The sequence below is a fragment of the Pollachius pollachius genome (assembly GCF_949987615.1).
Source record: "Pollachius pollachius genome assembly, chromosome: 15".
Taxonomy (NCBI): Eukaryota; Metazoa; Chordata; class Actinopteri; order Gadiformes; family Gadidae; genus Pollachius; species Pollachius pollachius.
The window spans coordinates 5,151,381-5,179,186 of record NC_136948.1 but is presented as its reverse complement, the minus strand read 5'-3'; positions in this window follow the sequence as shown (position 1 = coordinate 5,179,186).

Genomic DNA, 27,806 nt, shown 5'->3' with positions numbered 1-27,806 from the left:
TGAACAAAATGTTTAACTTCAATAATTGTTCATAGTCAACTTATATAGTCCATTTATTTAAGCTCTCAACAGCATAACCATACAGCTTCGCCACTTCGGCGGGAAAACACGGCACACGCAAAGTACATCCATGGAATCAGCCGTTCAAAACCAGTCTGCATGAATCGTATGACAACTGGATGGCAGGGGATGCAGACAAGGAATACACCGCAGGGGGGAACATGAGAGCCCCAGCTCGCCGCATACTAGTAGCCTGGGTGCTTAAAGCGCAGAACAAGCTGGATACGGAGCGGGTGAAAAACTCCTTAAAAGAGTGTGTGTGTGTGTCTGTGCATGTGTGTTTGTGTGTCACTCTGTTCGAGCCTGCATGAGAGTTTAATGTTGTCATTAGCTGTCACGTCTTTCTGAACCATCGCAGTTCAAGGCCGACCCGGGCTGTACCACTTCGGGAGGGGGCGCTCAGTTACCCCCCTCTAGACAAAATCGAATTGGTTGCGACGTTGACCCGGCGGCCCCTAAACGTTAACGCCCCACAGGGAGTTCTCCCAACTCTCCCGATTACCACTCCACGCATGTGTGTGTGTGTGTGTAGGCGTTATTCGATTGCCTGGTAAACATGTACGGTAATATTCATACTGGTTTAAATAATGCATTTGATAGTATTTCCCATCGTTGCTGGCAAGGGCGTAGGAACCGGGGGGCACGGAGGGGACGTGTCCCCTCCAATATTGGAGACAGGCGCATCTGTCCCACCTAAAAATTATACCGGGGGAGAAAAATATTTTATTTTGTTTTGAAAGCGCAACACAGCGTCCTGTCACCGCTTCTTATTCTGAAAAACTGGATGATTGAGCAATTAAAGAATTGATTTGATATTCATCAGTTCATTACTGCCATTCAAAATGTGTTTTCCTTTACATTAACAAATGTATTTTTTTATTAGAATAAAATATATTTGTGAATTTTTTCAGTGTAGTTAATTTATGACATATTTCTGTTCAAACCATTAATGGATCTGTCAGGTTTCCAATATGTGTCCCCCCCAATGTTAAACTCATTCCTACGCCCCTGGTTGCTGGGCAAGAGTTTTGTTCGAAAGTTAAGTGATTGAAACAAATAAAAGCTATTGAAGCTATTGAAGTTTTACGTTACCAATGTCATGCACCTACCCGATGTCATGTGGACCGGGTTGAATTCACTGCGGGTCTCTCTTCTTATGTCCGTCTTACCAAAGATATTTTATTACTGTCCTTCTCAACACTCTGGTCTCACTAAAATGCTAGCAGCACGAAACAGCATTATCGACGAGATGCGCTATGTATTGAGAAAAAAAGAATACCGACGTTGAGTTTGCAACATTTTGCAACAAATTATTCTAAATCTGCACATATATGGACACGTCAGAATTTTGCAGTTTTCACTGGCTACAAAGTTGCATCTGCGGCTGCTGGTAATGCAACCACAAAGAAGTAAACTCTACGGGGCTATTTTCTGCATTATGTTTTTGTTTTTTTGACGGCACAGCGATCCGGGGCTATTCCCAAAAGATCCGGGGCTATAGCCTCGAATGCCCAGGTCTAACGACGTGCCTGGCTGGTTGAAGCAGCCTCACCTGGCCTGAGTCAGGCTGATTGGACTCTGGGGCTGGGACAGGCTGCACACCTGTGGTGAATCAGTAATCAAGGCACAGGATAAACCAGCCTTCCACACACACACACACACACGCACACACACACACACACACACACACACACACACACACACACACACACACACACACACACACACACACACACACACACACACACTGGTGAGAGCTCTGTCCCGTCTGTGGTCACCTCCTGCTTGGCTTGTATCGTCGTGCCAACTCTCAAATGAAGAGCTTTACAACATCTAGCTGTGTGTTGGTGTCGGAGGAGCCCAGCAAAGCAGTAGTTGTATGTAATATGTTGTAGTTGAGGTGGTATTTTATCTAATATGTTGCAGTTAAGGTAGTAGTTGTATGTACTATGTTGTAGTTGAGGTTGGAGTTGTGTGCAGTGCCTGGTAGTTGAGGTAGTAGGTGAATGTAATACCTTGTATTTGAGATAGTAATTTCATGTAATAAGAGGTAGTTGAGTTAGTAGTTCTTTGTATTACGTAATAAATGAGGTAGTAGTTGTATGTGATGTGGTATTTGAGGTAGTACTTGTATGTAATACGTGGTGGTTGAGGTAGTACTTGTATGTAATACATGGTACTTGAGGGTGTATTTGTATCTAATGTGTGTTAGTTGTGGTAGTACTTGTATGTTAAATAATGCTGAGGAATCTAATGCTGGCCCTTGGTTGAGGCCCCTGGTTAGAGCCAGCTCTGTGCTCAGCGCTCTGTGTCAGAGTCTCTTCCCCCTCAGCAGCTGCAGCAGGTTCCTGCTGTAACAGCTCAGTGTCTACGCAGTGTGACTGAGGGAGGTTTTTGTACGGCTCTCAATCACTGTGTGAACACATCAACACTGTTAGGATAGTGGAAACTCTGACAGTGATAAACTGCTGCATCTTCACGCTGGGCGCCGTTGATGGTCAGAGAGAAGTCAGTGCTGCTTCCACTGCCACTAAACCGAGCTGGTGTTGTTGATTCACGTGTACTTGTATATCTTATGATGAGCTTGGGGGCTTCTCCAGGTTTCTGTTGGTACCAGAATAAGTAGTTATTGCTATAAACAGCTGGGTTTGTTTTACAGGTCAGAGTGACTGTGGATCCTGGAGTAAAAGACACTACTGGTGTCTGAGTCACAGTCACCTGACTGCTGGTTCCTGAAGAAAACAAGCCAAACAAACATTGAGTTATCCATAGAAACCACAAGTAAACGAAGATGGGTGGTTCACATTTGAACTGAGTAGAATGAACCAACCTATTAAGGCTCCACAGACCACTGTCCAGAAAAGGAGGGTGAGGTGATTCATGGTTGCCACGGTTTCTGGGATGTTGAGTGACAGCTCCGAGTCCTGCAGTGTTGAACTCAGAGGACTTTAAACCCTCTCAGAACCCCAGCTTCAGCTGAGCATGCAAAGCTTCCTCGATATGGAAATGACCTGTTTCCACTCATCAGACTGGGGGTGAGAGTGACTGCAGACGTTCTGGGAGGACCGCTGTATCTCTTCTACATTCACACTTTGGGAATACAAATTCAGATTTACTGGAAAGTATTGGAATTCATAATGGATAACATTTTATCTGGTTGAGGTCGATCTTGGTTTGTATGAAATACTTGAACTTTCTAGTTTGTTTGAAAAAATGCTGTTACATTATTATTACCTAAAACCAGAAAAATAGATAAAAACATATTGTTCTGTTCATAATAAATTCATGATTATGAAATTGTCTTGAAGGTTTTTTATTAACTCAAATTATTAGAATTGTTTAAAACAATAAACCGTTGGTAAGGGTGCCTTTAAAGATGTTATGAAAATAAATGTATGATAAATGTATTTCATTAAATTAATACACATTCAAACAATTAATATACATCTATAAAAATAATTCCAGTGAATCAAATATTAACTAATTCATATATTTTATTGAAAAGCCAGAGTTTGTGTGTCAGTGAGATGAGTCTTTAATGTGGGGGAGGTTTTTGTACAGCCTCTTAATGAGTTTGTATCACTGTGGAACACTTTTGGTGGAGGGACCAAACTCATCGTTGACTGTAAGTACAAGGACACTTTTCTTTGCCGGGCATAATTAGCTTTCTTTAAATTGTATTAAGCATGAAATTCTTAAAGTTTTTTTTACTTTTCGATCGTTTTAATTTCTTGTAGTTTTTTTGGAAGACAAGCTGAGGACAAAGTGTAAATATATTGTCGTACATAGTTCTGTCTTTTAAATTACACTGAATATGTTGCATATGTTCTACAATATAATGTCTATTTTGAAAGACCTCATTATTCCTGTGGCATTATTCATTGGCAAATCAGTCACATTTAAGTACGAAGAAATTCACACTTGTCGATTAATGTTAACCCGTTAAAATGCTACATTTTGAAGTTCAATCATTTTAAATATAAACATGTTGCTACCGTTTTAATGAAGAGATTTTAAACACAATGTTTTCCTTCCTCTTTACTGTCACCAACTGCTGGTGAACAGGAAGCTGTCCCTTCCCTCTGTGCTCCTATGAGGGCTGATGTTAACTGAGCCTGTTGTCCACTCCTCTCTCTCTCTTCCAGTGGGAGTGGTGCAGCCCACGCTGAGCGTCCTCCCTCCCTCCAGAGTGGAGCTGGAGCAGGGCAGGGCTACACTGCTGTGTGTGGCCAGTCGGGGCTTCCCCTCAGACTGGAAGCTTGGCTGGAAAGTGGGGGGCAGCAGCAGGTCTGGGGGGGTGTCAGATAGCCTGGGGGTCCTGGGGAAAGACGGCCACTACAGCTGGACCAGCACCTTGACCCTCTCTGCAGACCAGTGGAGGAAGGCGGGCTCAGTGAGCTGTGAGGCCAGTAAGAATGGCCAGACGCAGCCTGTCGCTCAAACCCTGAATCCTGACCAGTGTTCAGAGTAGAGAGGCTCCAGCATGGAAGTACTGGAGAAAACAGATCTCCTCTGACAGGTCTGCTTTATGACTCTCTGTCTCAGGTGGCACTGCAGCTTTTGATGATTTACATTAATATAACACGTGTTTGGTTCATTAACATTATGCTTTCTGGTTTTTACCCCTTGCTTGTGTTGGTCACATGCTGAACGTTTAATAAAGATTTAAAGAATAAATTCTTTCCTGTCATCATTTACTATTGTTTTTCTTCTGTGGTTTCGAATCAATGTGGCTTCTAATGAGCAAATAAAACTCATGTAACTTCTGCCATCGTCATCAAACAAATTTCCCCACGTTGGGAGGCTATGATGTATATCTCTGAATGAGCAAAGTGTTGGTTGTGGGAATGTCGTTGGAAAGTGTGTTCACTGTGTTCAGTGGACCAGTGTCAGTCATAGAGCCACTGCTGCTGAAATGACCCATGTTGTTCCGACTGACTTTCTGTCACTTCATATAATAGTAGTTCAGAGAGATGTCCAGGTTTCTGCAGATACAATCTCAGAAACATGTAAAATTACGTCTCAAAAGAGATTCAGTATCCCTCACCAAGACATAGGAACCCTAGCATGCTGAGTGGGAGAAACAGTAACATATTCATAATGTCTATGAGTCAAAGACCAAACCGACAACGCTAAAATATGTGTTTCTTTAAACGTATTCTGTGAGCAGTGAGCTGTGGCTATTCAAATGATGTCCAGTTTAGTTTAGCAGATGTGCACCTGTTTCCCTTGAGTGACAGAAAGTCAGAGTAAATGTAGGGCTGAGCCTTTCAGAAGAGTCTCTGGAGATTCCAGTGAATGCAGCGTGTGTGCATGTCTCCATACCAGCTCACTGGCGCCTTCTAGTGTCCAACCAACGCCATTGTAATAAAGAGTGATTCAGATTCAGATTCATACTTTATTGCCATACAACTCTGTATAAGTTGCTAGGGATGTTTTTAGTGAGCCCATGACAGTACATAACAAGGACCCACACAAAAGACACTAAGATACAATATATAGGCAAATAAAAGAAAAAGGGACATCCCCACACATAAGACGTATAGCCCTCTTACACCTGGTTGACAGGCCAGGATATGTGCTGTATGTTTGGTTAAAGTGGCAGGTGCTCATAGGTGCAAGTTTTGTGCAAATTGGCATGGAGCAAGTCATGTGCAAATCCGCATTAGGTCCAATAAATAAGTACATAGTTAAGAAAACTCACAGTACATAAAAACAGAGTAGAAATCTGTGCGTATTATACTATAAAGGTCAACTGGGGGAGTCTGCATTCCTGATATACTGGTGTAGGGATGTAGAGTTGTTAAGAGATGTAATGGTTCTGCAGTATGTGCTGTTGAGGAAGCGGGAGGTTTCAGTGTTGATGGCCCTCAACCTTCTACCTGATGGGAGTGGATTGAAGAGGGAGTTAGCAGGTCGGACAGTACCTCTGCTGGACAGTACAGTTGCCATACCAGACTGTGATTGAGAACGTAAGGACGCTCTCAAAGGTGGCTCGGTGGAACTGCTGCATCCCCTTACAGGCCACCCTAAACTTCTTCAGTTGGCGGGGGAAAAAGAGCCTCTGGTGGGCTATCTTAACAATAGCAGTTATGTTATCTTCCCATTTCAGAGAGGAGGAGATTATTGTGCCCAGAAATTTGACGCTGTCTCCCCGTTCCACCACCGCCGCATTGATGGACGGAGGCCGGGTCTCCTTCCTCTTCCTTCGGAAGTCCACCACTAGCTCCTTCGTTTTTGCAATATTTAGCTCTAGGTTGTGGTGGGAACACCATTCAGTTAGGGAAAGGACCTCATTTCTGTAGGCACTGTCACCATCCCCTGAAATCAGCCCTATCAAGGTTGTATCATCAGCAAATGTAAGCATTTTCACTGAGTCACTGTGTGATATGCAGTCAGTGTACAGAGAATATAACAGGTGATAATACACACCCCTGGGGGGCACCAGCGCTAATGTGTTTGGCCTGTGACAACTTATTGATTTTGACAACTTGTGTTCTCTGCTGTACAGGAAATCTAAAATCCAGTGACATAAGGAGTTCTGGACAACCATGTTTTGGAGTTTATAGAAAAGTTTGCTGGGTAAAATCGTATTAAAAGCAGAGATGTAGTGTATAAATAGTACCTTTGCGTAGTTGCCTGGGGACTCAAGATGTTGTAGAATAGAGTTGATACCAAGTGAAACGGCATCCTCAACAGACCTATTTGTCCTATATGCAAACTGAAAGGGGTCTAGACTAACAGCTTTGGACAGATGATCACATATGATTCTTTAAAAGATTTTCATTATGACAGATGTAAGAGCTACCGGTCTATAATCATTTACACCAGTGATGCTGGGCTTCTTGGGCACAGGAATAATAACAGCTGACTTAAAACATGTGGGGACTCTGCATTCCCTCAGACACCAGTTAAAAATGTCTGTGAGTACAGGGGTCAGTTCATCAGCACAACGTTTGATGGTAGCAGAGGATACGAGGTCAGGGCCTGCAGCTTTCCTGCAATTCAGCTTTTTTAGTAGTTGCCAAACCTGTTTGACAAAAGGCGGTGCTAGGGTTTTGATGCCCGTTGCTTGTATAAGGGCATCATCCCGAACTTTATCAAAGCGGCAATAAAATTCATTGACACTGTCAGGCAGCCTAGGGTCGTCACTGACTACTGGCGCAGTGCTAGAGTAGTTCATGGAAACGCTAATTCCATGAACTCACCTCTTTAACAATAATTTAAATATTCCCTTGACCCGATGACCCTTGGTTCATAGATAAATCACATCAATCCACATGTTAATCTCTTTATTGAATGTGTGCCCTCTGACTGGACAGCATTTATTATTGTTAAACCTATTGTTTGGTCACCCCGGTCAGAGTCTGGTTGGGTATGCTAACCCGGTTCATAATTTATATATATTTTTTCATGTCTTGTGGGGGGAGTGGACTCCCCCCCCCCCCCCCCTCTCTCTGGTGTTGGGGGCTGTGGAGTGTGTGTGGTCGACGGCTGGTTGAAGCAGCCTCACCTGGCCTGAGTCAGGCTGATTGGACTCTGGGGCTGGGACAGGCTGCAGACCTGTGGTGAATCAGTAATTAAGGCACAGGATAAACCAGCCTTCCACACACACACACACCACACACACTGGTGAGAGCTCTGTCACGTCTGTGGTCACCTCCTGCTTGGCTTGTATCGTCGTGCCAACTCTCAAATGAAGAGCTTTACAACATCTAGCTGTGTGTTGGTGTCGGAGGAGCCCAGCAAAGCAGTTGTTGTATGTAATATGTTGTTGTTGGGGTGGTAGTTTTATCTAATATGTTGCAGTTAAGGTAGTAGTTGTATGTACTACGTTGTAGTTGAGGTTGGAGTTGTGTCCAATGCCTGGTAGTTGAGGTAGAAGGTTTATGTAATACATGGTATTTGAGGTAGTAATTTCATGTAATAAGAGGTAGTTGAGTTAGTAGTTCTTTGTATTATGTAATAAATGAGGTAGTAGTTGTATGTGATATGTGGTATTTGAGGTAGAAGTTGTATGTAATACATGGTAGTTGAGGTAGTAGTTGTATGTTATATCTTGTAGTTGAGGTAGTAGTTGTATGTAATACGTGGTAGCTGAGGTAGTAGTTGTATGTAATAGATAATAGTTGAGGTAGTACTTGTATGTTTATTAATAATAATAATAATAATGCTGAGTCTCTTTCCCCTCAGCAGCTGCAGCAGGTTCCTGCTGTAACAGCTCAGTGTCTACGCAGTGTGACTGAGGGAGGTTTTTGTACGGCTCTCAATCACTGTGTGAACACATAGCCACTATGGTAACCCAGACAGTGATATACTCCTGCATCCTCCCTCTGGACACCAGAGATGGTGAGAGTGTAGCTAGTCCCAGATCTACTGCCGCTGAACCGAGCTGGAGTCCCTGAATAGAGGGTGACTGCAGAGTATATCAGAAGTTTGGGAGCTTCTCCAGGTTTCTGGATGTACCAGCTGAGGTCAGCACCAATATCTGAGCTCCCGGTGGCACTAATGGACACAGTCCCCTCTAGACTGACACTCTTGGATTTGTCAGGTTGTGTCAGAAATTTACTGGCAGACGACTCTGAAATAAGAGGTGGAGGATGAGCCTTTTGAACCGACTTCAGACAGTGTTCAGTGTAACGTTAGCCTAGAGCACATCAGGAGCAGAGAGGTGAGGAAATACAGCAGGATGTACACAGAATAGAGCCCAAACCAGCAGGAGGGATCAGAGTGAAGTCATAAGAACACGAGCAGAGTGACAGAGCCATAAGTCTCACCGTGAGTAAGAAACGCCAACACTGCTAGCAAGGCTGTGGACGACCTCATCTTGCTCTGGGTGTGTTTGTGATGGCTGGCAGTGAGCATATTTAACTCTTGGCCCTCAGAGATACTCCAAAGTCATGCAAAACAGCGAGCCTGTGGGCGGACGAGTATCTACTTTGAGAGACGTGAAAGTGAGAGAGATGAGGTTGAGTGAGCATCACTTTTGAAAGAAAAATGTAAATCTTGTTAATGAATATATTTAGAAATGCTTCATGTTCTGCTAAATGGTGTACTCATGAAAACATATTCAAATGTGAAATTAATAAATGTATAGACAAAAAAAATCCTACGGTTCTCAACTTATTCATAGATTTTGAAACAGGGTGGTTCATGAAAAGATTATATAAATTTGTTCCAACTGTTTAACATTAATATTCATGTCAAGCCACTCATCTCATGGGATGAGTGGCATTTAACTAAAATCCTTGTATTTGATGAGTAGTCATTGTAACAAGAATTCAGTCTAATGAGTAGCTAGACTGTATAAAAGGTGAGATCCTATAAGGTGCATTTCTAGTGTCTGCAAGAGTGACCACCTAACCTACCACTCTGTAGGTCTATAAAGCAGTGATAACACAGAATGATAGGAAACCACATGTCTTAAGGCTTGAGTAATTGTATGTAAGCAATGTGAATTGGAGGCATTAGTTATGTAAGCTATAGTTTAAGTAGTAGATGCGTGTAATATGTTGTATAGTAAGTGATAGTTGTATGTGATATATTGTAGTGCAGGAAGTAGTAGAATTGATTGTGGTAGTTAAAGTAATATGTAGTTGTTGAAGTAGTATTTGTTGTTGTAGTCGAGGTAGTAGGTGTACGTAATATGTGGTATTTGAGGTAGTACTTGTATGTAATATGAGGAGGTTGAGGAAGTAGTTGTATGTAATATGTGGTAGTTGAGGTAGTATTTGTATGCAGGGGCGTAGGAATGAGTTTAACATTGGGGGGGACACATATCGGAAACCTGACAGATCCGGTATAATTTTTAGGTTGGACAAATGCGCCTGTCTCCGATATTGGAGGGGACACGTCCCCTCTGTCCCCCCCGGTTCCTACGCCCTTGTTTGTATGTAATACGTGTTAGTTGAGGTAGTAGTTGTATGTAACACTTGTTAGTTGAGGTAGTAGTTGTATGTAATATGAGGAGGTTGAGGAAGTAGTTGTATGTAATACGTGGTGGTTGAGAGATTAGTTGTATGTAATACAAGGTAGTTGAGGTAGTAGTTGTATGTAATACATGGTAGTTGAGGTAGTATTTGTATGTCATACGTGGTAGTTGAGGTAGTACTTGTTGTTACATCTGGCACTGCTGCGTCAGTGCAATGTGTTTTACGGTAACGTGCGATTCACGTGACCGTACCTGTTTTCAGCGAGTTGCGTTTTGGTTAATAAACGGAGAGCACGCTTCAAGTAAGCTCTGGCTTCAGTCTCCGTTATTCAAACATAACATTGGCGACGAGAGATGGCTGATTGCTCCCTACCACCACCCTCCCCCTTCCTAGCCCTACCGGGAGAACCACCGGTGCCGTGGCCTCGCTGGATTTCCTCGTTCGAAACATATATTCTAGCTGCCGGCTTAGAAGATGTTTCGACAGTAAGGAAACGTGCACTCTTGCTGCACTGCCTAGGAGCGGAGGGACAGCGCGTGTTTGGAACTCTCGGCAACGTAACAACTTACACAAATGCCGTGGAGCTACTAAAAGCACATTTCGCAGCCCCACAAAGTGCTCTGCTCCGTCGCGTCATATTCCGACGGAGGCACCAACGGTCGGGTGAGTCAGTGACGCAGTTTGTGACGGATTTACGATGTTTAGCTAGCTTGTGCAAGTTCGGGGCCTTACAGGACGAAATGATAAGGGACCACCTGATACTGCACACGAACTGTGACAAAATAAGGGAAAGACTCCTACTGGAAAATGATGATTTAACATTAGCAGCAGCTCTACACCTTGCAGTTCAGGTTGAATCTGCTCTGGAATGTGCAGCTAGTTTATCCACCTCTTCCAACTCTCTAGCACTGGCCAAGGCAGCGGGCCCACTCGAGTCACGGGTGCCCCTCCTCCATGTGAGTGTAGACAGCAGCGAGGAGAACATATTACTAGCCTCTCAGTCACGTGACCGCCCACACCAGCCATGTGGGAATTGTGGCTCTTCTGCGCACAATTCAAGAGCTCAGATCTGTCCTGCCCGTGGTAAAACCTGCTCCAACTGTGGGAAACTCAACCACTTTCACAAAGTCTGTAGGTCTGCCCCAGCTAGAGCCTCCCAGCCACCTACCACAATCATCCACAATGTTAGCTCAGGACGAGCGCCATTTAAAACATGCTCGTTGATGGTTGGTGATGTAACTCTACCGCTCCTCCTAGACACTGGAGCCACGGTGTCCCTCCTGAACTTGGCGACTTACACACAGTTTTTCTCCCACGAGCCACTGGGGCAGCCCACCACCACCCTGCGTGGCTATGCCAACTCAAAGATTGACATCGTGGGCTCCCTTCAGCTGCCTGTGAAATACGGAGAGAAGACACTGCCACTCTTCAGGTTCAATATTGCACGCCACGGGACCAACCTCCTTGGCCTCGACCTTTTCAACAGTCTCGGTTTCACTCTGCTAGACACCGCTGGCTCAGAGATTCACACTGTTACCATCCCCTGGCAGCAACAGTGGCCCATGCTGTTCAGCGGTGTGGGCTGCCTCGATGTTTTCGCCCACCAGCCCTTGTTAGAACCGCAGGTGACGCCTGTCATCCAGCCCCTCCGCCGCTCTCCTCTGGCCCTCCGCGATGACATCTCCTCTGAGCTACAGAGCATGCTCGATGGCGACATCATCGAGCAGGTGAATGCATCGCCCTGGATCTCCAACATTGTGGTGGCAAAGAAGAAGTCTGGGGGGCTGCGACTCTGCGTGGATCTAAGAGCGGTAAACAAGGCCATCATCCCAGACAAATACCCTTTGCCAACGATAGAGGAGCTCACCGCCCAGTTCCACGGGTCCACCACTTTCTCCAAATTAGATCGATCGCCTTCGCCTCACGGGCTCTCAGCCCCACGGAACAGAGGTACTCGGTAGGGGAGCGGGAAGCCCTAGCGTGCCTCTGGGCATGTGAGCGCTGGCACATGTACCTCTACGGACGCGCATTCACACTGAGGACGGACCATCAGGCCCTCACCACCCTCCTAGCAACGTCTGGCACCGGCCACAAACCACTCCGTCTCCATCGTTGGGCCGACCGCCTGCAGCAGTACAACTTCCGCCTGCATTTCACGCCGGGTCGGGACAACGTGGTGGCTGACCTGCTGTCACCTGCAATCCCCAACTCACCCCCAGATCCATATTTGGCCCCCGGTCAGGACCAGGCCGAGCACGACCTCGTCCAGCTCCTCCACACACCCCTCCAGGAGACAGTGTCACTGAGGGAGATCCAGGACGCCTCAGCTGACGACCCCATCCTCTCTACACTCTCGACCTACATCAGACAGGGCTGGCCGGTGAGGGTACCGGATGAGATGCTCCCCTACTCCAGGGTCAGGGACGAACTGTCATGTTGGAACGACACTTGCATCGCTCGTGGGCTCTGCACTGTGGTCCCGAGTGCCCTTCGGGCGCGTGCCCTTGCTTTGGCGCACGAGGGCCACTTGGGCATAGTCAAGCTCAAACAGCGGTGTCGCGACGTGGTGTGGTGGCCAGGCATCGATAGGGAAATCGAGACCCTGGTCAAGGACTGCACTGCTTGCCTTCTTAGTGGTAAGACCAGGGCCCCAGCCCCACCCCCGCCCATGCAACGACTGGACTGGCCATCCAAACCCTGGGAGCACCTACAACTTGACATCTGCGGCGAGCTGCAAGGAGTACCGCATCACCAGAGGTTCCTCGTCGTTGTCGACGACCTCCACTCTAAGTGGCCAGAGGTAGCGCCTGTGGGCTCGGTCACAGCCAAGGTGTTGGTTGACATTCTCGACTCTCTGTTCGCGCGGTGGGGCCTGCCCAAGAGGATCACGACCGACAATGGTCCCCAGATGGTCGCCCACGAACTGTCCTCTTATCTGGAGGGGAAAGGAATACGTCACATTCGCACAGCATTCTACAACCCGGCTGCGAATGGGGGGGTGGAACGGCTGAACCAGTCATTGAAAAATGGCATCAGGGCCCATCTGGCACAAGGGTGCACACTCACCACCAGCCTCCTCCAAACGCCGCTGCATTACCGGGCCACCCGACACGCCACCACAGGAGTCTCCCCAGCCTCCCTTATGCTGGGGCGGGAGCTCCAGCTGCCTCTGGATAGGCTCCGCCCTACAGCAGTTTGGGCCCCAGCCCACCCGGTTCGAGCCGCCGTCGACACACGCCAGCGTCGGATGAAGGACCGTTTCGACAGGGCCCGACGTGCTAAGCCACCTGCCATCGCTGTTTTGGACTGGGTCAGGATTCGTCGACCTCATCGGGACAACAAGCTCCAGTCGTTTTGGTCGGACCCGGTCCAGGTCAGCCAACAGCTTGGCCCGTCTACATTCAGGCTCGCCGACGGCACACGCTGGCATGCTAACCGCCTGGGCAAGGTACATGCCCCCCCGAGCCCAGACCTGGTGGTGCCCGCTGCTAGAGTTCTGCCGGCTGCATGGTTAGAGGCTGCACCAATCCCAGCTCCTCCGGCCCAGCCCGACGGGCCAGTGGTTGTTGCTGCACCTGAACCCCGTCCAGCTCGGGCACGCGGCAGGCCCCAGCACCTGCGTGACTTTGTGACTGAGTATCACTCCTAGTTCTGTGAGGGGGGGGGAATTGTTACATCTGGCACCGCTGCGTCAGTGCAATGTGTTTTACGGTAACGTGCGATTCACGTGACCGTACCTGTTTTCAGCGAGTTGCGTTTTGGTTAATAAACGGAGAGCACGCTTCAAGTAAGCTCTGGCTTCAGTCTCCGTTTTTCAAACATAACACTTGTATGTTTAATAATGCTGAGGAATCTAATGCTGGATCTTGGTTGAGGCCCCTGGTTAGAGCCAGCTCTGTGCTCAGCGCTCTGTGTCAGAGTCTCTTCCCCCTCAGCAGCTGCAGCAGGTTCCTGCTGTAACAGCTCAGTGTCTACGCAGTGTGACTGAGGGAGGTTTTTGTACGGCTCTCAATCACTGTGTGAACACCCAGACACTGTTAGGATAGTGGCTACTCTGACAGTGATAAAATGCTGCATCTTCACGCTGGGCGCCGTTGATGGTCAGAGAGAAGTCAGTGCTGCTTCCACTGCCACTAAACCGAGCTGGTGTTGATGATTCAAGTGTACTAACACGTGTTATTAGGAGCTTGGGTTTTTCTCCCGGCTTCTGTTGATACCAGAATATAAAATCATTGTTGTAAACGGCTGGGTTGGTTTTACAGGTCAGAGTGACTGAGGATCCTGGAGTAAAGGACACTACTGGTGTCTGAGTCACAGTCACCTGACTGCTGGTTCCTGTAGAAAACAAACAAACCAAACATTGAGTTATCCATAGAAACCACAAGCAAACAAAGATGGGTGGTCCACATTTGGACTGAGTGGAATGAACCAACCTGTTAAGGATCCACAGACCACTGTCCAGAAAAGGAGGGTGAGGTGATTCATGGTTGCCACGGTTTCTGGGGTGTTGAGGGACAGCTCCGAGTCCTGCAGTGTTGAACTCAGAGGACTTTAAACCCTCTCAGAACCTCAGCTTCAGCTGAGCATGCAAAGCTTCCTCTATATGGAAATGACCTGTTTCCACTCATCAGAGTGGGGGTGAGAGTGACTGCAGACGTTCTGGGAGGACCGCTGTATCTCTTCTACATTCACACTTTGGGATTACAAATTCAGATTTACTGGAAAGTATTGGAATTTATAATGGCTAACATTTTTTGTGATTAATTCGATCTTGGTTTATATGAAATACTTGAACTTTCTAATTTGTTTGCAAAAATTTTTTGTCATATTATTATTACCTAAATCCAGAATAATAATCACAAATATATTGTTCTGTTTATAATAAACACATGATTATTACATTGCCTTGAAGGTTTTTTATTAAGTCCAATTAATAGACTTGTGTTGTAAGTGAGCCTTTAAAAATGTTATGAAAATAAATGTATGATAAATGTATTTCATTAAATTACTATACATTCATACAATTAATATGTATGAATAATAATATTTCCAGTGAATCAAATATCGACTAATTCATACATTTTATTGAAAAGCCAGAGTTTGTGTGTCGGTGAGATGAGTCTTTAATGTGCGGGAGGCCCATTAATGAGTTTGTATCACTGTGGTGGACTTTTGGTGGAGGCACCAAACTCATCGTTGACTGTAAGTACAAGGACACTTTTCTTTGTCATGCATAATTAACTTTCTTTAAATTGTATTAAGTGGGATAATCTTAATATTTTTTACTTTTCTATAGTTTTAATTTCTTGTCGTTTTTTTGGAAGATAAGCTGAGGACTAAGTGTAAATATATTGTCGTCCAGAGTTTTGCCTTTCAAATTACACTGAATATGTTGCATATGTTCTGCAACATAATGCAATTCATGAAAGACTTTATTATTGATGTGGCATCATTTAATTGTCAAATTTATGTTATGTTTATTTAACTTTTGTAAAGTCGATTAATGATAACCTAATAAAATGCTACATTTTGAAGTTTAATTATTTTAAATATAAACATGTATTGACTGGTTTTATAGACCGTTTATAGAGATTTTAAACACAATGGTTTCCTTCCTCTTTACTGTCACCAACTGCTGGTGAACAGGAAGCTGTCCCTTCCCTCTGTGCTCCTATGAGGGCTGATGTTAACTGAGCCTGTTGTCCACTCCTCTCTCTCTCTTCCAGTGGGAGTGGTGCAGCCCACGCTGAGCGTCCTCCCTCCCTCCAGAGTGGAGCTGGAGCAGGGCAGTGCTACACTGCTGTGTGTGGCCAGTGGGGGCTTCCCCTCAGACTGGAAGCTTGGCTGGAAGGTGGGGGCCAGCAGCAGGTCTGGGGGGGTGTCAGATAGCCTGGGGGTCCTGGGGAAAGACGGCCACTACAGCTGGACCAGCACCTTGACTCTCCCTGCAGACCAGTGGAGGAAGGCGGGCTCAGTGAGCTGTGAGGCCAGTAAGAATGGCCAGAGGCAGCCTGTCGCTCAAACAATGAATCCTGACCAGTGTTCAGAGTAGAGAGGCTCCAGCATGGAAGTACTGGAGAAAACAGATCTCCTCTGACACGTCTGCTTTATGACTCTCTGTCTCAGGTGGCACTGCAGCTTTTGATGATTTACATTAATAGAACACGTGTTTGGTTCATTAACATTATGCTTTCTGGTTTTTACCCCTTGCTTGTGATGGTCACATGTTGAACATTTAATAAAAATTTAAAGAATAAATTCTTTCCTGTCATCATTTACTATTGTTTATCTTCTGTGGTTTCGAATTAATGTGGCTTCTAATGAGCAAATAAAACTCATGTAACTCCTGCCATCGTCATCAAACAAATTTCTCCACGGGGGGAGGCTATGATGTATATCTCTGAATGATCAAAGTGTTGGTTGTGGGAATGTCATTGGAAAGTGTGTTCACTGTGTTCAGTGGACCAGTGTCAGTCATAGAGCCACTGCTGCTGAAATGACCCATGTTGTTCCGACTGACTTTCTGTCACTTCATATAATAGTAGTTCAGAGAGATGTCCAGGTTTCTGCAGATACAACCTCAGAAAAATGCAAAATTACGTCTCAAAAGAAATTCAGTATCCGTCACCAAGACATAGGAACCCTAGCATGCTGAGTGGGGGAAACAGTAACATATTCATAATGTCCATGAGTCAAAGACCAAACTGACAACGCTAAAATATGTGTTTCTTTAAACGTATTCTGTGAGCAGTGAGCTGTGGCTATTCAAATGATGTCCAGTTTAGTTAAGCAGATGTTCACCTGTGTCCCTTGAGTGACAGAAAGTCAGAGTAAATGTAGGACTGAGCCTTTCAGAAGAGTCTCTGGAGATTCCAGTCAAAGCAGCGTGTGTGCATGTCTCCATACCAGCTCACTGGCGCCCTCTAGTGTCCAACCAACGCCATTGTAATAAAGAGTGATTCAGATTCAGATTAATACTTTATTGCCATACAACTCTGTACAAGTTGCTAGGGATTGTTTTTAGTGAGCCCAAAAAGATAAGACAAAAGTGGCAGGTGCTCATAGGTGCGAGTTTTGTGCAAATTGGCATGCTCCAAGTCATGTGCAAATCTGCATTAGGTCCAATAAATAAGAACATAGTTAAGAAAACAGTATATAAAAACAGAGTAGAAATCTGTGCGTATTATACTATACAGGTCCACTGGGGGAGTCTGCATTCCTGATATACTGGTGTAGGGATGTAGAGTTGTTAAGAGATGTAATGGTTCTGCAGTATGTGCTGTTGAGGAAGCGGGAGGTTTCAGTGTTGATGGCCCTCAACCTTCTACCTGATGGGAGTGGATTGAAGAGGGAGTTAGCAGGTTGGACAGTACCTCTGCTGGACAGTACAGTTGCCATACCAGACTGTGATTGAGAACGTAAGGACGCTCTCAAAGGTGGCTCGGTGGAACTGCTGCATCCCCTTACAGGCCACCCTAAACTTCTTCAGTTGGCGGGGGAAAAAGAGCCTCAGGTGGGCTATCTTAACAATAGCAGTTATGTTATCTTCCCATTTCAGAGAGGAGGAGATTATTGTGCCCAGAAATTTGACGCTGTCTCCCCGTTCCACCACCGCCGCATTGATGGACGGAGGCCGGGTCTCCTTCCTCTTCCTTCGGAAGTCCACCACTAGCTCCTTCGTTTTTGCAATATTTAGCTCTAGGTTGTGGTGGGAACACCATTCAGTTAGGGAAAGGACCTCATTTCTGTAGGCACTGTCACCATCCCCTGAAATCAGCCCTATCAAGGTTGTATCATCAGCAAATGTAAGCATTTTCACTGAGTCACTGTGTGATATGCAGTCAGTGTACAGAGAATATAACAGGTGATAATACACACCCCTGGGGGGCACCAGCGCTAATGTGTTTGGCCTGTGACAACTTATTGATTTTGACAACTTGTGTTCTCTGCTGTACAGGAAATCTAAAATCCAGTGACATAAGGAGTTCTGGACAACCATGTTTTGGAGTTTATAGAAAAGTTTGCTGGGTAAAATCGTATTAAAAGCAGAGATGTAGTGTATAAATAGTACCTTTGCGTAGTTGCCTGGGGACTCAAGATGTTGTAGAATAGAGTTGATACCAAGTGAAACGGCATCCTCAACAGACCTATTTGTCCTATATGCAAACTGAAAGGGGTCTAGACTAACAGCTTTGGACAGATGATCACATATGATTCTTTAAAAGATTTTCATTATGACAGATGTAAGAGCTACCGGTCTATAATCATTTACACCAGTGATGCTGGGCTTCTTGGGCACAGGAATAATAACAGCTGACTTAAAACATGTGGGGACTCTGCATTCCCTCAGACACCAGTTAAAAATGTCTGTGAGTACAGGGGTCAGTTCATCAGCACAACGTTTGATGGTAGCAGAGGATACGAGGTCAGGGCCTGCAGCTTTCCTGCAATTCAGCTTTTTTAGTAGTTGCCAAACCTGTTTGACAAAAGGCGGTGCTAGGGTTTTGATGCCCGTTGCTTGTATAAGGGCATCATCCCGAACTTTATCAAAGCGGCAATAAAATTCATTGACACTGTCAGGCAGCCTAGGGTCGTCACTGACTACTGGCGCAGTGCTAGAGTAGTTCATGGAAACGCTAATTCCATGAACTCACCTCTTTAACAATAATTTAAATATTCCCTTGACCCGATGACCCTTGGTTCATAGATAAATCACATCAATCCACATGTTAATCTCTTTATTGAATGTGTGCCCTCTGACTGGACAGCATTTATTATTGTTAAACCTATTGTTTGGTCACCCCGGTCAGAGTCTGGTTGGGTATGCTAACCCGGTTTATAATTTATATATATTTTTTCATGTCTTGTGGGGGGAGTTGACTCCCCCCCCCCCCCCCCCTCTCTCTGGTGTTGGGGGCTGTGGAGTGTGTGTGGTCGACGGCTGGTTGAAGCAGCCTCACCTGGCCTGAGTCAGGCTGATTGGACTCTGGGGCTGGGACAGGCTGCAGACCTGTGGTGAATCAGTAATTAAGGCACAGGATAAACCAGCCTTCCACACACACACACACCACACACACTGGTGAGAGCTCTGTCACGTCTGTGGTCACCTCCTGCTTGGCTTGTATCGTCGTGCCAACTCTCAAATGAAGAGCTTTACAACATCTAGCTGTGTGTTGGTGTCGGAGGAGCCCAGCAAAGCAGTTGTTGTATGTAATATGTTGTTGTTGGGGTGGTAGTTTTATCTAATATGTTGCAGTTAAGGTAGTAGTTGTATGTACTACGTTGTAGTTGAGGTTGGAGTTGTGTCCAATGCCTGGTAGTTGAGGTAGAAGGTTTATGTAATACATGGTATTTGAGGTAGTAATTTCATGTAATAAGAGGTAGTTGAGTTAGTAGTTCTTTGTATTATGTAATAAATGAGGTAGTAGTTGTATGTGATATGTGGTATTTGAGGTAGAAGTTGTATGTAATACATGGTAGTTGAGGTAGTAGTTGTATGTTATATCTTGTAGTTGAGGTAGTAGTTGTATGTAATACGTGGTAGCTGAGGTAGTAGTTGTATGTAATAGATGATAGTTGAGGTAGTACTTGTATGTTTATTAATAATAATAATAATAATGCTGAGTCTCTTTCCCCTCAGCAGCTGCAGCAGGTTCCTGCTGTAACAGCTCAGTGTCTACGCAGTGTGACTGAGGGAGGTTTTTGTACGGCTCTCAATCACTGTGTGAACACATAGCCACTATGGTAACCCAGACAGTGATATACTCCTGCATCCTCCCTCTGGACACCAGAGATGGTGAGAGTGTAGCTAGTCCCAGATCTACTGCCGCTGAACCGAGCTGGAGTCCCTGAATAGAGGGTGACTGCAGAGTATATCAGAAGTTTGGGAGCTTCTCCAGGTTTCTGGATGTACCAGCTGAGGTCAGCACCAATATCTGAGCTCCCGGTGGCACTAATGGACACAGTCCCCTCTAGACTGACACTCTTGGATTTGTCAGGTTGTGTCAGAAATTTACTGGCAGACGACTCTGAAATAAGAGGTGGAGGATGAGCCTTTTGAACCGACTTCAGACAGTGTTCAGTGTAACGTTAGCCTAGAGCACATCAGGAGCAGAGAGGTGAGGAAATACAGCAGGATGTACACAGAATAGAGCCCAAACCAGCAGGAGGGATCAGAGTGAAGTCATAAGAACACGAGCAGAGTGACAGAGCCATAAGTCTCACCGTGAGTAAGAAACGCCAACACTGCTAGCAAGGCTGTGGACGACCTCATCTTGCTCTGGGTGTGTTTGTGATGGCTGGCAGTGAGCATATTTAACTCTTGGCCCTCAGAGATACTCCAAAGTCATGCAAAACAGCGAGCCTGTGGGCGGACGAGTATCTACTTTGAGAGACGTGAAAGTGAGAGAGATGAGGTTGAGTGAGCATCACTTTTGAAAGAAAAATGTAAATCTTGTTAATGAATATATTTAGAAATGCTTCATGTTCTGCTAAATGGTGTACTCATGAAAACATATTCAAATGTGAAATTAATAAATGTATAGACAAAAAAAATCCTACGGTTCTCAACTTATTCATAGATTTTGAAACAGGGTGGTTCATGAAAAGATTATATAAATTTGTTCCAACTGTTTAACATTAATATTCATGTCAAGCCACTCATCTCATGGGATGAGTGGCATTTAACTAAAATCCTTGTATTTGATGAGTAGTCATTGTAACAAGAATTCAGTCTAATGAGTAGCTAGACTGTATAAAAGGTGAGATCCTATAAGGTGCATTTCTAGTGTCTGCAAGAGTGACCACCTAACCTACCACTCTGTAGGTCTATAAAGCAGTGATAACACAGAATGATAGGAAACCACATGTCTTAAGGCTTGAGTAATTGTATGTAAGCAATGTGAATTGGAGGCATTAGTTATGTAAGCTATAGTTTAAGTAGTAGATGCGTGTAATATGTTGTATAGTAAGTGATAGTTGTATGTGATATATTGTAGTGCAGGAAGTAGTAGAATTGATTGTGGTAGTTAAAGTAATATGTAGTTGTTGAAGTAGTATTTGTTGTTGTAGTCGAGGTAGTAGGTGTACGTAATATGTGGTATTTGAGGTAGTACTTGTATGTAATATGAGGAGGTTGAGGAAGTAGTTGTATGTAATATGTGGTAGTTGAGGTAGTATTTGTATGCAGGGGCGTAGGAATGAGTTTAACATTGGGGGGGACACATATCGGAAACCTGACAGATCCGGTATAATTTTTAGGTTGGACAAATGCGCCTGTCTCCGATATTGGAGGGGACACGTCCCCTCTGTCCCCCCCGGTTCCTACGCCCTTGTTTGTATGTAATACGTGTTAGTTGAGGTAGTAGTTGTATGTAACACTTGTTAGTTGAGGTAGTAGTTGTATGTAATATGAGGAGGTTGAGGAAGTAGTTGTATGTAATACGTGGTGGTTGAGAGATTAGTTGTATGTAATACAAGGTAGTTGAGGTAGTAGTTGTATGTAATACATGGTAGTTGAGGTAGTATTTGTATGTCATACGTGGTAGTTGAGGTAGTACTTGTTGTTACATCTGGCACTGCTGCGTCAGTGCAATGTGTTTTACGGTAACGTGCGATTCACGTGACCGTACCTGTTTTCAGCGAGTTGCGTTTTGGTTAATAAACGGAGAGCACGCTTCAAGTAAGCTCTGGCTTCAGTCTCCGTTATTCAAACATAACATTGGCGACGAGAGATGGCTGATTGCTCCCTACCACCACCCTCCCCCTTCCTAGCCCTACCGGGAGAACCACCGGTGCCGTGGCCTCGCTGGATTTCCTCGTTCGAAACATATATTCTAGCTGCCGGCTTAGAAGATGTTTCGACAGTAAGGAAACGTGCACTCTTGCTGCACTGCCTAGGAGCGGAGGGACAGCGCGTGTTTGGAACTCTCGGCAACGTAACAACTTACACAAATGCCGTGGAGCTACTAAAAGCACATTTCGCAGCCCCACAAAGTGCTCCGCTCCGTCGCGTCATATTCCGACGGAGGCACCAACGGTCGGGTGAGTCAGTGACGCAGTTTGTGGCGGATTTACGATGTTTAGCTAGCTTGTGCAAGTTCGGGGCCTTACAGGACGAAATGATAAGGGACCACCTGATACTGCACACGAACTGTGACAAAATAAGGGAAAGACTCCTACTGGAAAATGATGATTTAACATTAGCAGCAGCTCTACACCTTGCAGTTCAGGTTGAATCTGCTCTGGAATGTGCAGCTAGTTTATCCACCTCTTCCAACTCTCTAGCACTGGCCAAGGCAGCGGGCCCACTCGAGTCACGGGTGCCCCTCCTCCATGTGAGTGTAGACAGCAGCGAGGAGAACATATTACTAGCCTCTCAGTCACGTGACCGCCCACACCAGCCATGTGGGAATTGTGGCTCTTCTGCGCACAATTCAAGAGCTCAGATCTGTCCTGCCCGTGGTAAAACCTGCTCCAACTGCGGGAAACTCAACCACTTTCACAAAGTCTGTAGGTCTGCCCCAGCTAGAGCCTCCCAGCCACCTACCACAATCATCCACAATGTTAGCTCAGGACGAGCGCCATTTAAAACATGCTCGTTGATGGTTGGTGATGTAACTCTACCGCTCCTCCTAGACACTGGAGCCACGGTGTCCCTCCTGAACTTGGCGACTTACACACAGTTTTTCTCCCACGAGCCACTGGGGCAGCCCACCACCACCCTGCGTGGCTATGCCAACTCAAAGATTGACATCGTGGGCTCCCTTCAGCTGCCTGTGAAATACGGAGAGAAGACACTGCCACTCTTCAGGTTCAATATTGCACGCCACGGGACCAACCTCCTTGGCCTCGACCTTTTCAACAGCCTCGGTTTCACTCTGCTAGACACCGCTGGCTCAGAGATTCACACTGTTACCATCCCCTGGCAGCAACAGTGGCCCATGCTGTTCAGCGGTGTGGGCTGCCTCGATGTTTTCGCCCACCAGCCCTTGTTAGAACCGCAGGTGACGCCTGTCATCCAGCCCCTCCGCCGCTCTCCTCTGGCCCTCCGCGATGACATCTCCTCTGAGCTACAGAGCATGCTCGATGGCGACATCATCGAGCAGGTGAATGCATCGCCCTGGATCTCCAACATTGTGGTGGCAAAGAAGAAGTCTGGGGGGCTGCGACTCTGCGTGGATCTAAGAGCGGTAAACAAGGCCATCATCCCAGACAAATACCCTTTGCCAACGATAGAGGAGCTCACCGCCCAGTTCCACGGGTCCACCACTTTCTCCAAATTAGACCGATCGCCTTCGCCTCAGGGGCTCTCAGCCCCACGGAACAGAGGTACTCGGTAGGGGAGCGGGAAGCCCTAGCGTGCCTCTGGGCATGTGAGCGCTGGCACATGTACCTCTACGGACGCGCATTCACACTGAGGACGGACCATCAGGCCCTCACCACCCTCCTAGCCACGTCTGGCACCGGCCACAAACCACTCCGTCTCCATCGTTGGGCCGACCGCCTGCAGCAGTACAACTTCCGCCTGCATTTCACGCCGGGTCGGGACAACGTGGTGGCTGACCTGCTGTCACGTGCAATCCCCAACTCACCCCCAGATCTATATTTGGCCCCCGGTCAGGACCAGGCCGAGCACGACCTCGTCCAGCTCCTCCACACACCCCTCCAGGAGACAGTGTCACTGAGGGAGATCCAGGACAGCCTCAGCTGACGACCCCACCCTCTCTACACTCTCGACCTACATCAGACAGGGCTGGCCGGTGAGGGTACCGGATGAGATGCTCCCCTACTCCAGGGTCAGGGACGAACTGTCATGTTGGAACGACACTTGCATCGCTCGTGGGCTCTGCACTGTGGTCCCGAGTGCCCTTCGGGCGCGTGCCCTTGCTTTGGCGCACGAGGGCCACTTGGGCATAGTCAAGCTCAAACAGCAGTGTCGCGACGTGGTGTGGTGGCCAGGCATCGATAGGGAAATCGAGACCCTGGTCAAGGACTGCACTGCTTGCCGTCTTAGTGGTAAGACCAGGGCCCCAGCCCCACCCCCGCCCATGCAACCACTGGACTGGCCATCCAAACCCTGGGAGCACCTACAACTTGACATCTGCGGCGAGCTGCAAGGAGTACCGCATCACCAGAGGTTCCTCGTCGTTGTCTACGACCTCCACTCTAAGTGGCTAGAGGTAGCGCCTGTGAGCTCGGTCACAGCCAAGGTGTTGGTTGACATTCTCGACTCTCTGTTCGCGCGGTGGGGCCTGCCCAAGAGGATCACGACCGACAATGGTCCCCAGATGGTCGCCCACGATCTGTCCTCTTATCTGGAGGGGAAAGGAATACGCCACATTCGCACAGCATTCTACAACCCGGCTGCGAATGGGGGGGTGGAACGGCTGAACCAGTCATTGAAAAATGGCATCAGGGTCCATCTGGCACAAGGGTGCACACTCACCACCAGCCTCCTCCAAACGCCGCTGCATTACCGGGCCACCCGACACGCCACCACAGGAGTCTCCCCAGCCTCCCTTATGCTGGGGCGGGAGCTCCAGCTGCCTCTGGATAGGCTCCGCCCTACAGCAGTTTGGGCCCCAGCCCACCCGGTTCGAGCCGCCGTCGACACACGCCAGCGTCGGATGAAGGACCGTTTCGACAGGGCCCGACGTGCTAAGCCACCTGCCATCGCTGTTTTGGACTGGGTCAGGATTCGTCGACCTCATCGGGACAACAAGCTACAGTCGTTTTGGTCGGACCCGGTCCAGGTCAGCCAACAGCTTGGCCCGTCTACATTCAGGCTCGCCGACGGCACACGCTGGCATGCTAACCGCCTGGGCAAGGTACATGCCCCCCCGAGCCCAGACCTGGTGGTGCCCGCTGCTAGAGTTCTGCCGGCTGCATGGTTAGAGGCTGCACCAATCCCAGCTCCTCCGGCCCAGCCCGACGGGCCAGTGGTTGTTGCTGCACCTGAACCCCGTCCAGCTCGGGAACGCGGCAGGCCCCAGCACCTGCGTGACTTTGTGACTGAGTATCACTCCTAGTTCTGTGAGGGGGGGGGAATTGTTACATCTGGCACCGCTGCGTCAGTGCAATGTGTTTTACGGTAACGTGCGATTCACGTGACCGTACCTGTTTTCAGCGAGTTGCGTTTTGGTTAATAAACGGAGAGCACGCTTCAAGTAAGCTCTGGCTTCAGTCTCCGTTTTTCAAACATAACACTTGTATGTTTAATAATGCTGAGGAATCTAATGCTGGATCTTGGTTGAGGCCCCTGGTTAGAGCCAGCTCTGTGCTCAGCGCTCTGTGTCAGAGTCTCTTCCCCCTCAGCAGCTGCAGCAGGTTCCTGCTGTAACAGCTCAGTGTCTACGCAGTGTGACTGAGGGAGGTTTTTGTACGGCTCTCAATCACTGTGTGAACACCCAGACACTGTTAGGATAGTGGCTACTCTGACAGTGATAAAATGCTGCATCTTCACGCTGGGCGCCGTTGATGGTCAGAGAGAAGTCAGTGCTGCTTCCACTGCCACTAAACCGAGCTGGTGTTGATGATTCAAGTGTACTAACACGTGTTATTAGGAGCTTGGGTTTTTCTCCCGGCTTCTGTTGATACCAGGATATAAAATCATTGTTGTAAACGGCTGGGTTGGTTTTACAGGTCAGAGTGACTGAGGATCCTGGAGTAAAGGACACTAATGGTGTCTGAGTCACAGTCACCTGACTGCTGGTTCCTGTAGAAAACAAACAAACCAAACATTGAGTTATCCATAGAAACCACAAGCAAACAAAGATGGGTGGTCCACATTTGGACTGAGTGGAATGAACCAACCTGTTAAGGATCCACAGACCACTGTCCAGAAAAGGAGGGTGAGGTGATTCATGGTTGCCACGGTTTCTGGGGTGTTGAGTGACAGCTCCGAGTCCTGCAGTGTTGAACTCAGAGGACTTTAAACCCTCTCAGAACCCCAGCTTCAGCTGAGCATGCAAAGCTTCCTCTATATGGAAATGACCTGTTTCCACTCATCAGACTGGGGGTGAGAGTGACTGCAGACGTTCTGGGAGGACCGCTGTATCTCTTCTACATTCACACTTTGGGAATACTAATTCAGATTTACTGGAAACTATTGGAATTTATAATGCATACTATTTTTTTTGATCAACTCGATCTTGGTTTGTATAAAATCCTATAACTTTCTAATTTGTTTGAAAAGAATATTGTTACATTATTATTACCTAAAACCAGAATAATAGATAAAAATATATTGTTCTGTTTCTAATAAATGCATGGATATAATATTGTCTTGAAGGTATTTTATTAAGTCCAATTAATAGACTTCTGTTGGAACAATAAATCGTTTGTAAGTGAGCTTTAAAAATGTTATGAAAATAAATATATCATATATGTATTTCATTAAATTACTATACATTCATACAATTAATATATAATAATAATATTTCCAGTGAATCAAATATCGACTAATTCATACATTTTATTGAAAAGCCAGTGTTTGTGTGTCAGTGGGATGAGTCTTTAATGTGCGGGAGGTTTTTGTACAGCCTCTTAATGAGTTTGTATCACTGTGGTTGACTTTTGGTGGAGGCACCAAACTCATCGTTGACTGTAAGTACAAGGACACTTTTCTTTGCCTGGCATATTTAACTTTCTCTAAATTGTATTAAGCGGGATAATCATAATATTTTTTACTTTTCTATAGTTTTAATTTCTTGTCGTTTTTTCAGAAGATAAGCTGAGGACAAAGTGTACATATATTGTCGTACAGAGTTTTGTCTTTTAAATTACACTGAATGCGTTGCATATGTTCTGCAGTATAATGCAATTCATGAAAGACTTTATTTTTGATGTGGCATTATTTAATTGTCACATTTATGTTATGTTTATTTAACTTTTGTAAAGTCGATTAATGGTAACCCAATAAAATGCTACATTTTGAAGTTCAATCATTTTAAATATAAACATGTTACCGTTTTAATGAAGAGATTTTAAACACATTGGTTTCCTTCCTCTTTACTGTCACCAACTGCTGGTGAACAGGAAGCTGTCCCTTCCCTCTGTGCTCCTATGAGGGCTGATGTTAACTGAGCCTGTTGTCCACTCCTCTCTCTCTCTTCCAGTGGGAGTGGTGCAGCCCACGCTGAGCGTCCTCCCTCCCTCCAGAGTGGAGCTGGAGCAGGGCAGTGCTACACTGCTGTGTGTGGCCAGTGGGGGCTTCCCCTCAGACTGGAAGCTTGGCTGGAAGGTGGGGGGCAGCAGCAGGTCTGGGGGGGTGTCAGATAGCCTGGGGGTCCTGGGGAAAGACGGCCACTACAGCTGGACCAGCACCTTGACCCTCCCTGCAGACCAGTGGAGGAAGGCGGGCTCAGTGAGCTGTGAGGCCAGTAAGAATGGCCAGAGGCAGCCTGTCGCTCAAACAATGAATCCTGACCAGTGTTCAGAGTAGAGAGGCTCCAGCATGGAAGTACTGGAGAAAACAGATCTCCTCTGACACGTCTGCTTTATGACTCTCTGTCTCAGGTGGCACTGCAGCTTTTGATGATTTACATTAATATAACACGTGTTTGGTTCATTAACATTATGCTTTCTGGTTTTTACCCCTTGCTTGTGTTGGTCACATGTTGAACGTTTAATAAAGATTTAAAGAATAAATTCTTTCTTGTCATCATTAACTATCGTTTATCTTCTGTGGTTTCGAATTAATGTGGCTTCTAATGAGCAAATAAATCTCATGAAACTTCTGCCATCGTCATCAAACAAATGTCCCCACGGGGGGAGGCTATGCTGTATATCTCTGAATGAGCAAAGTGTTGGTTG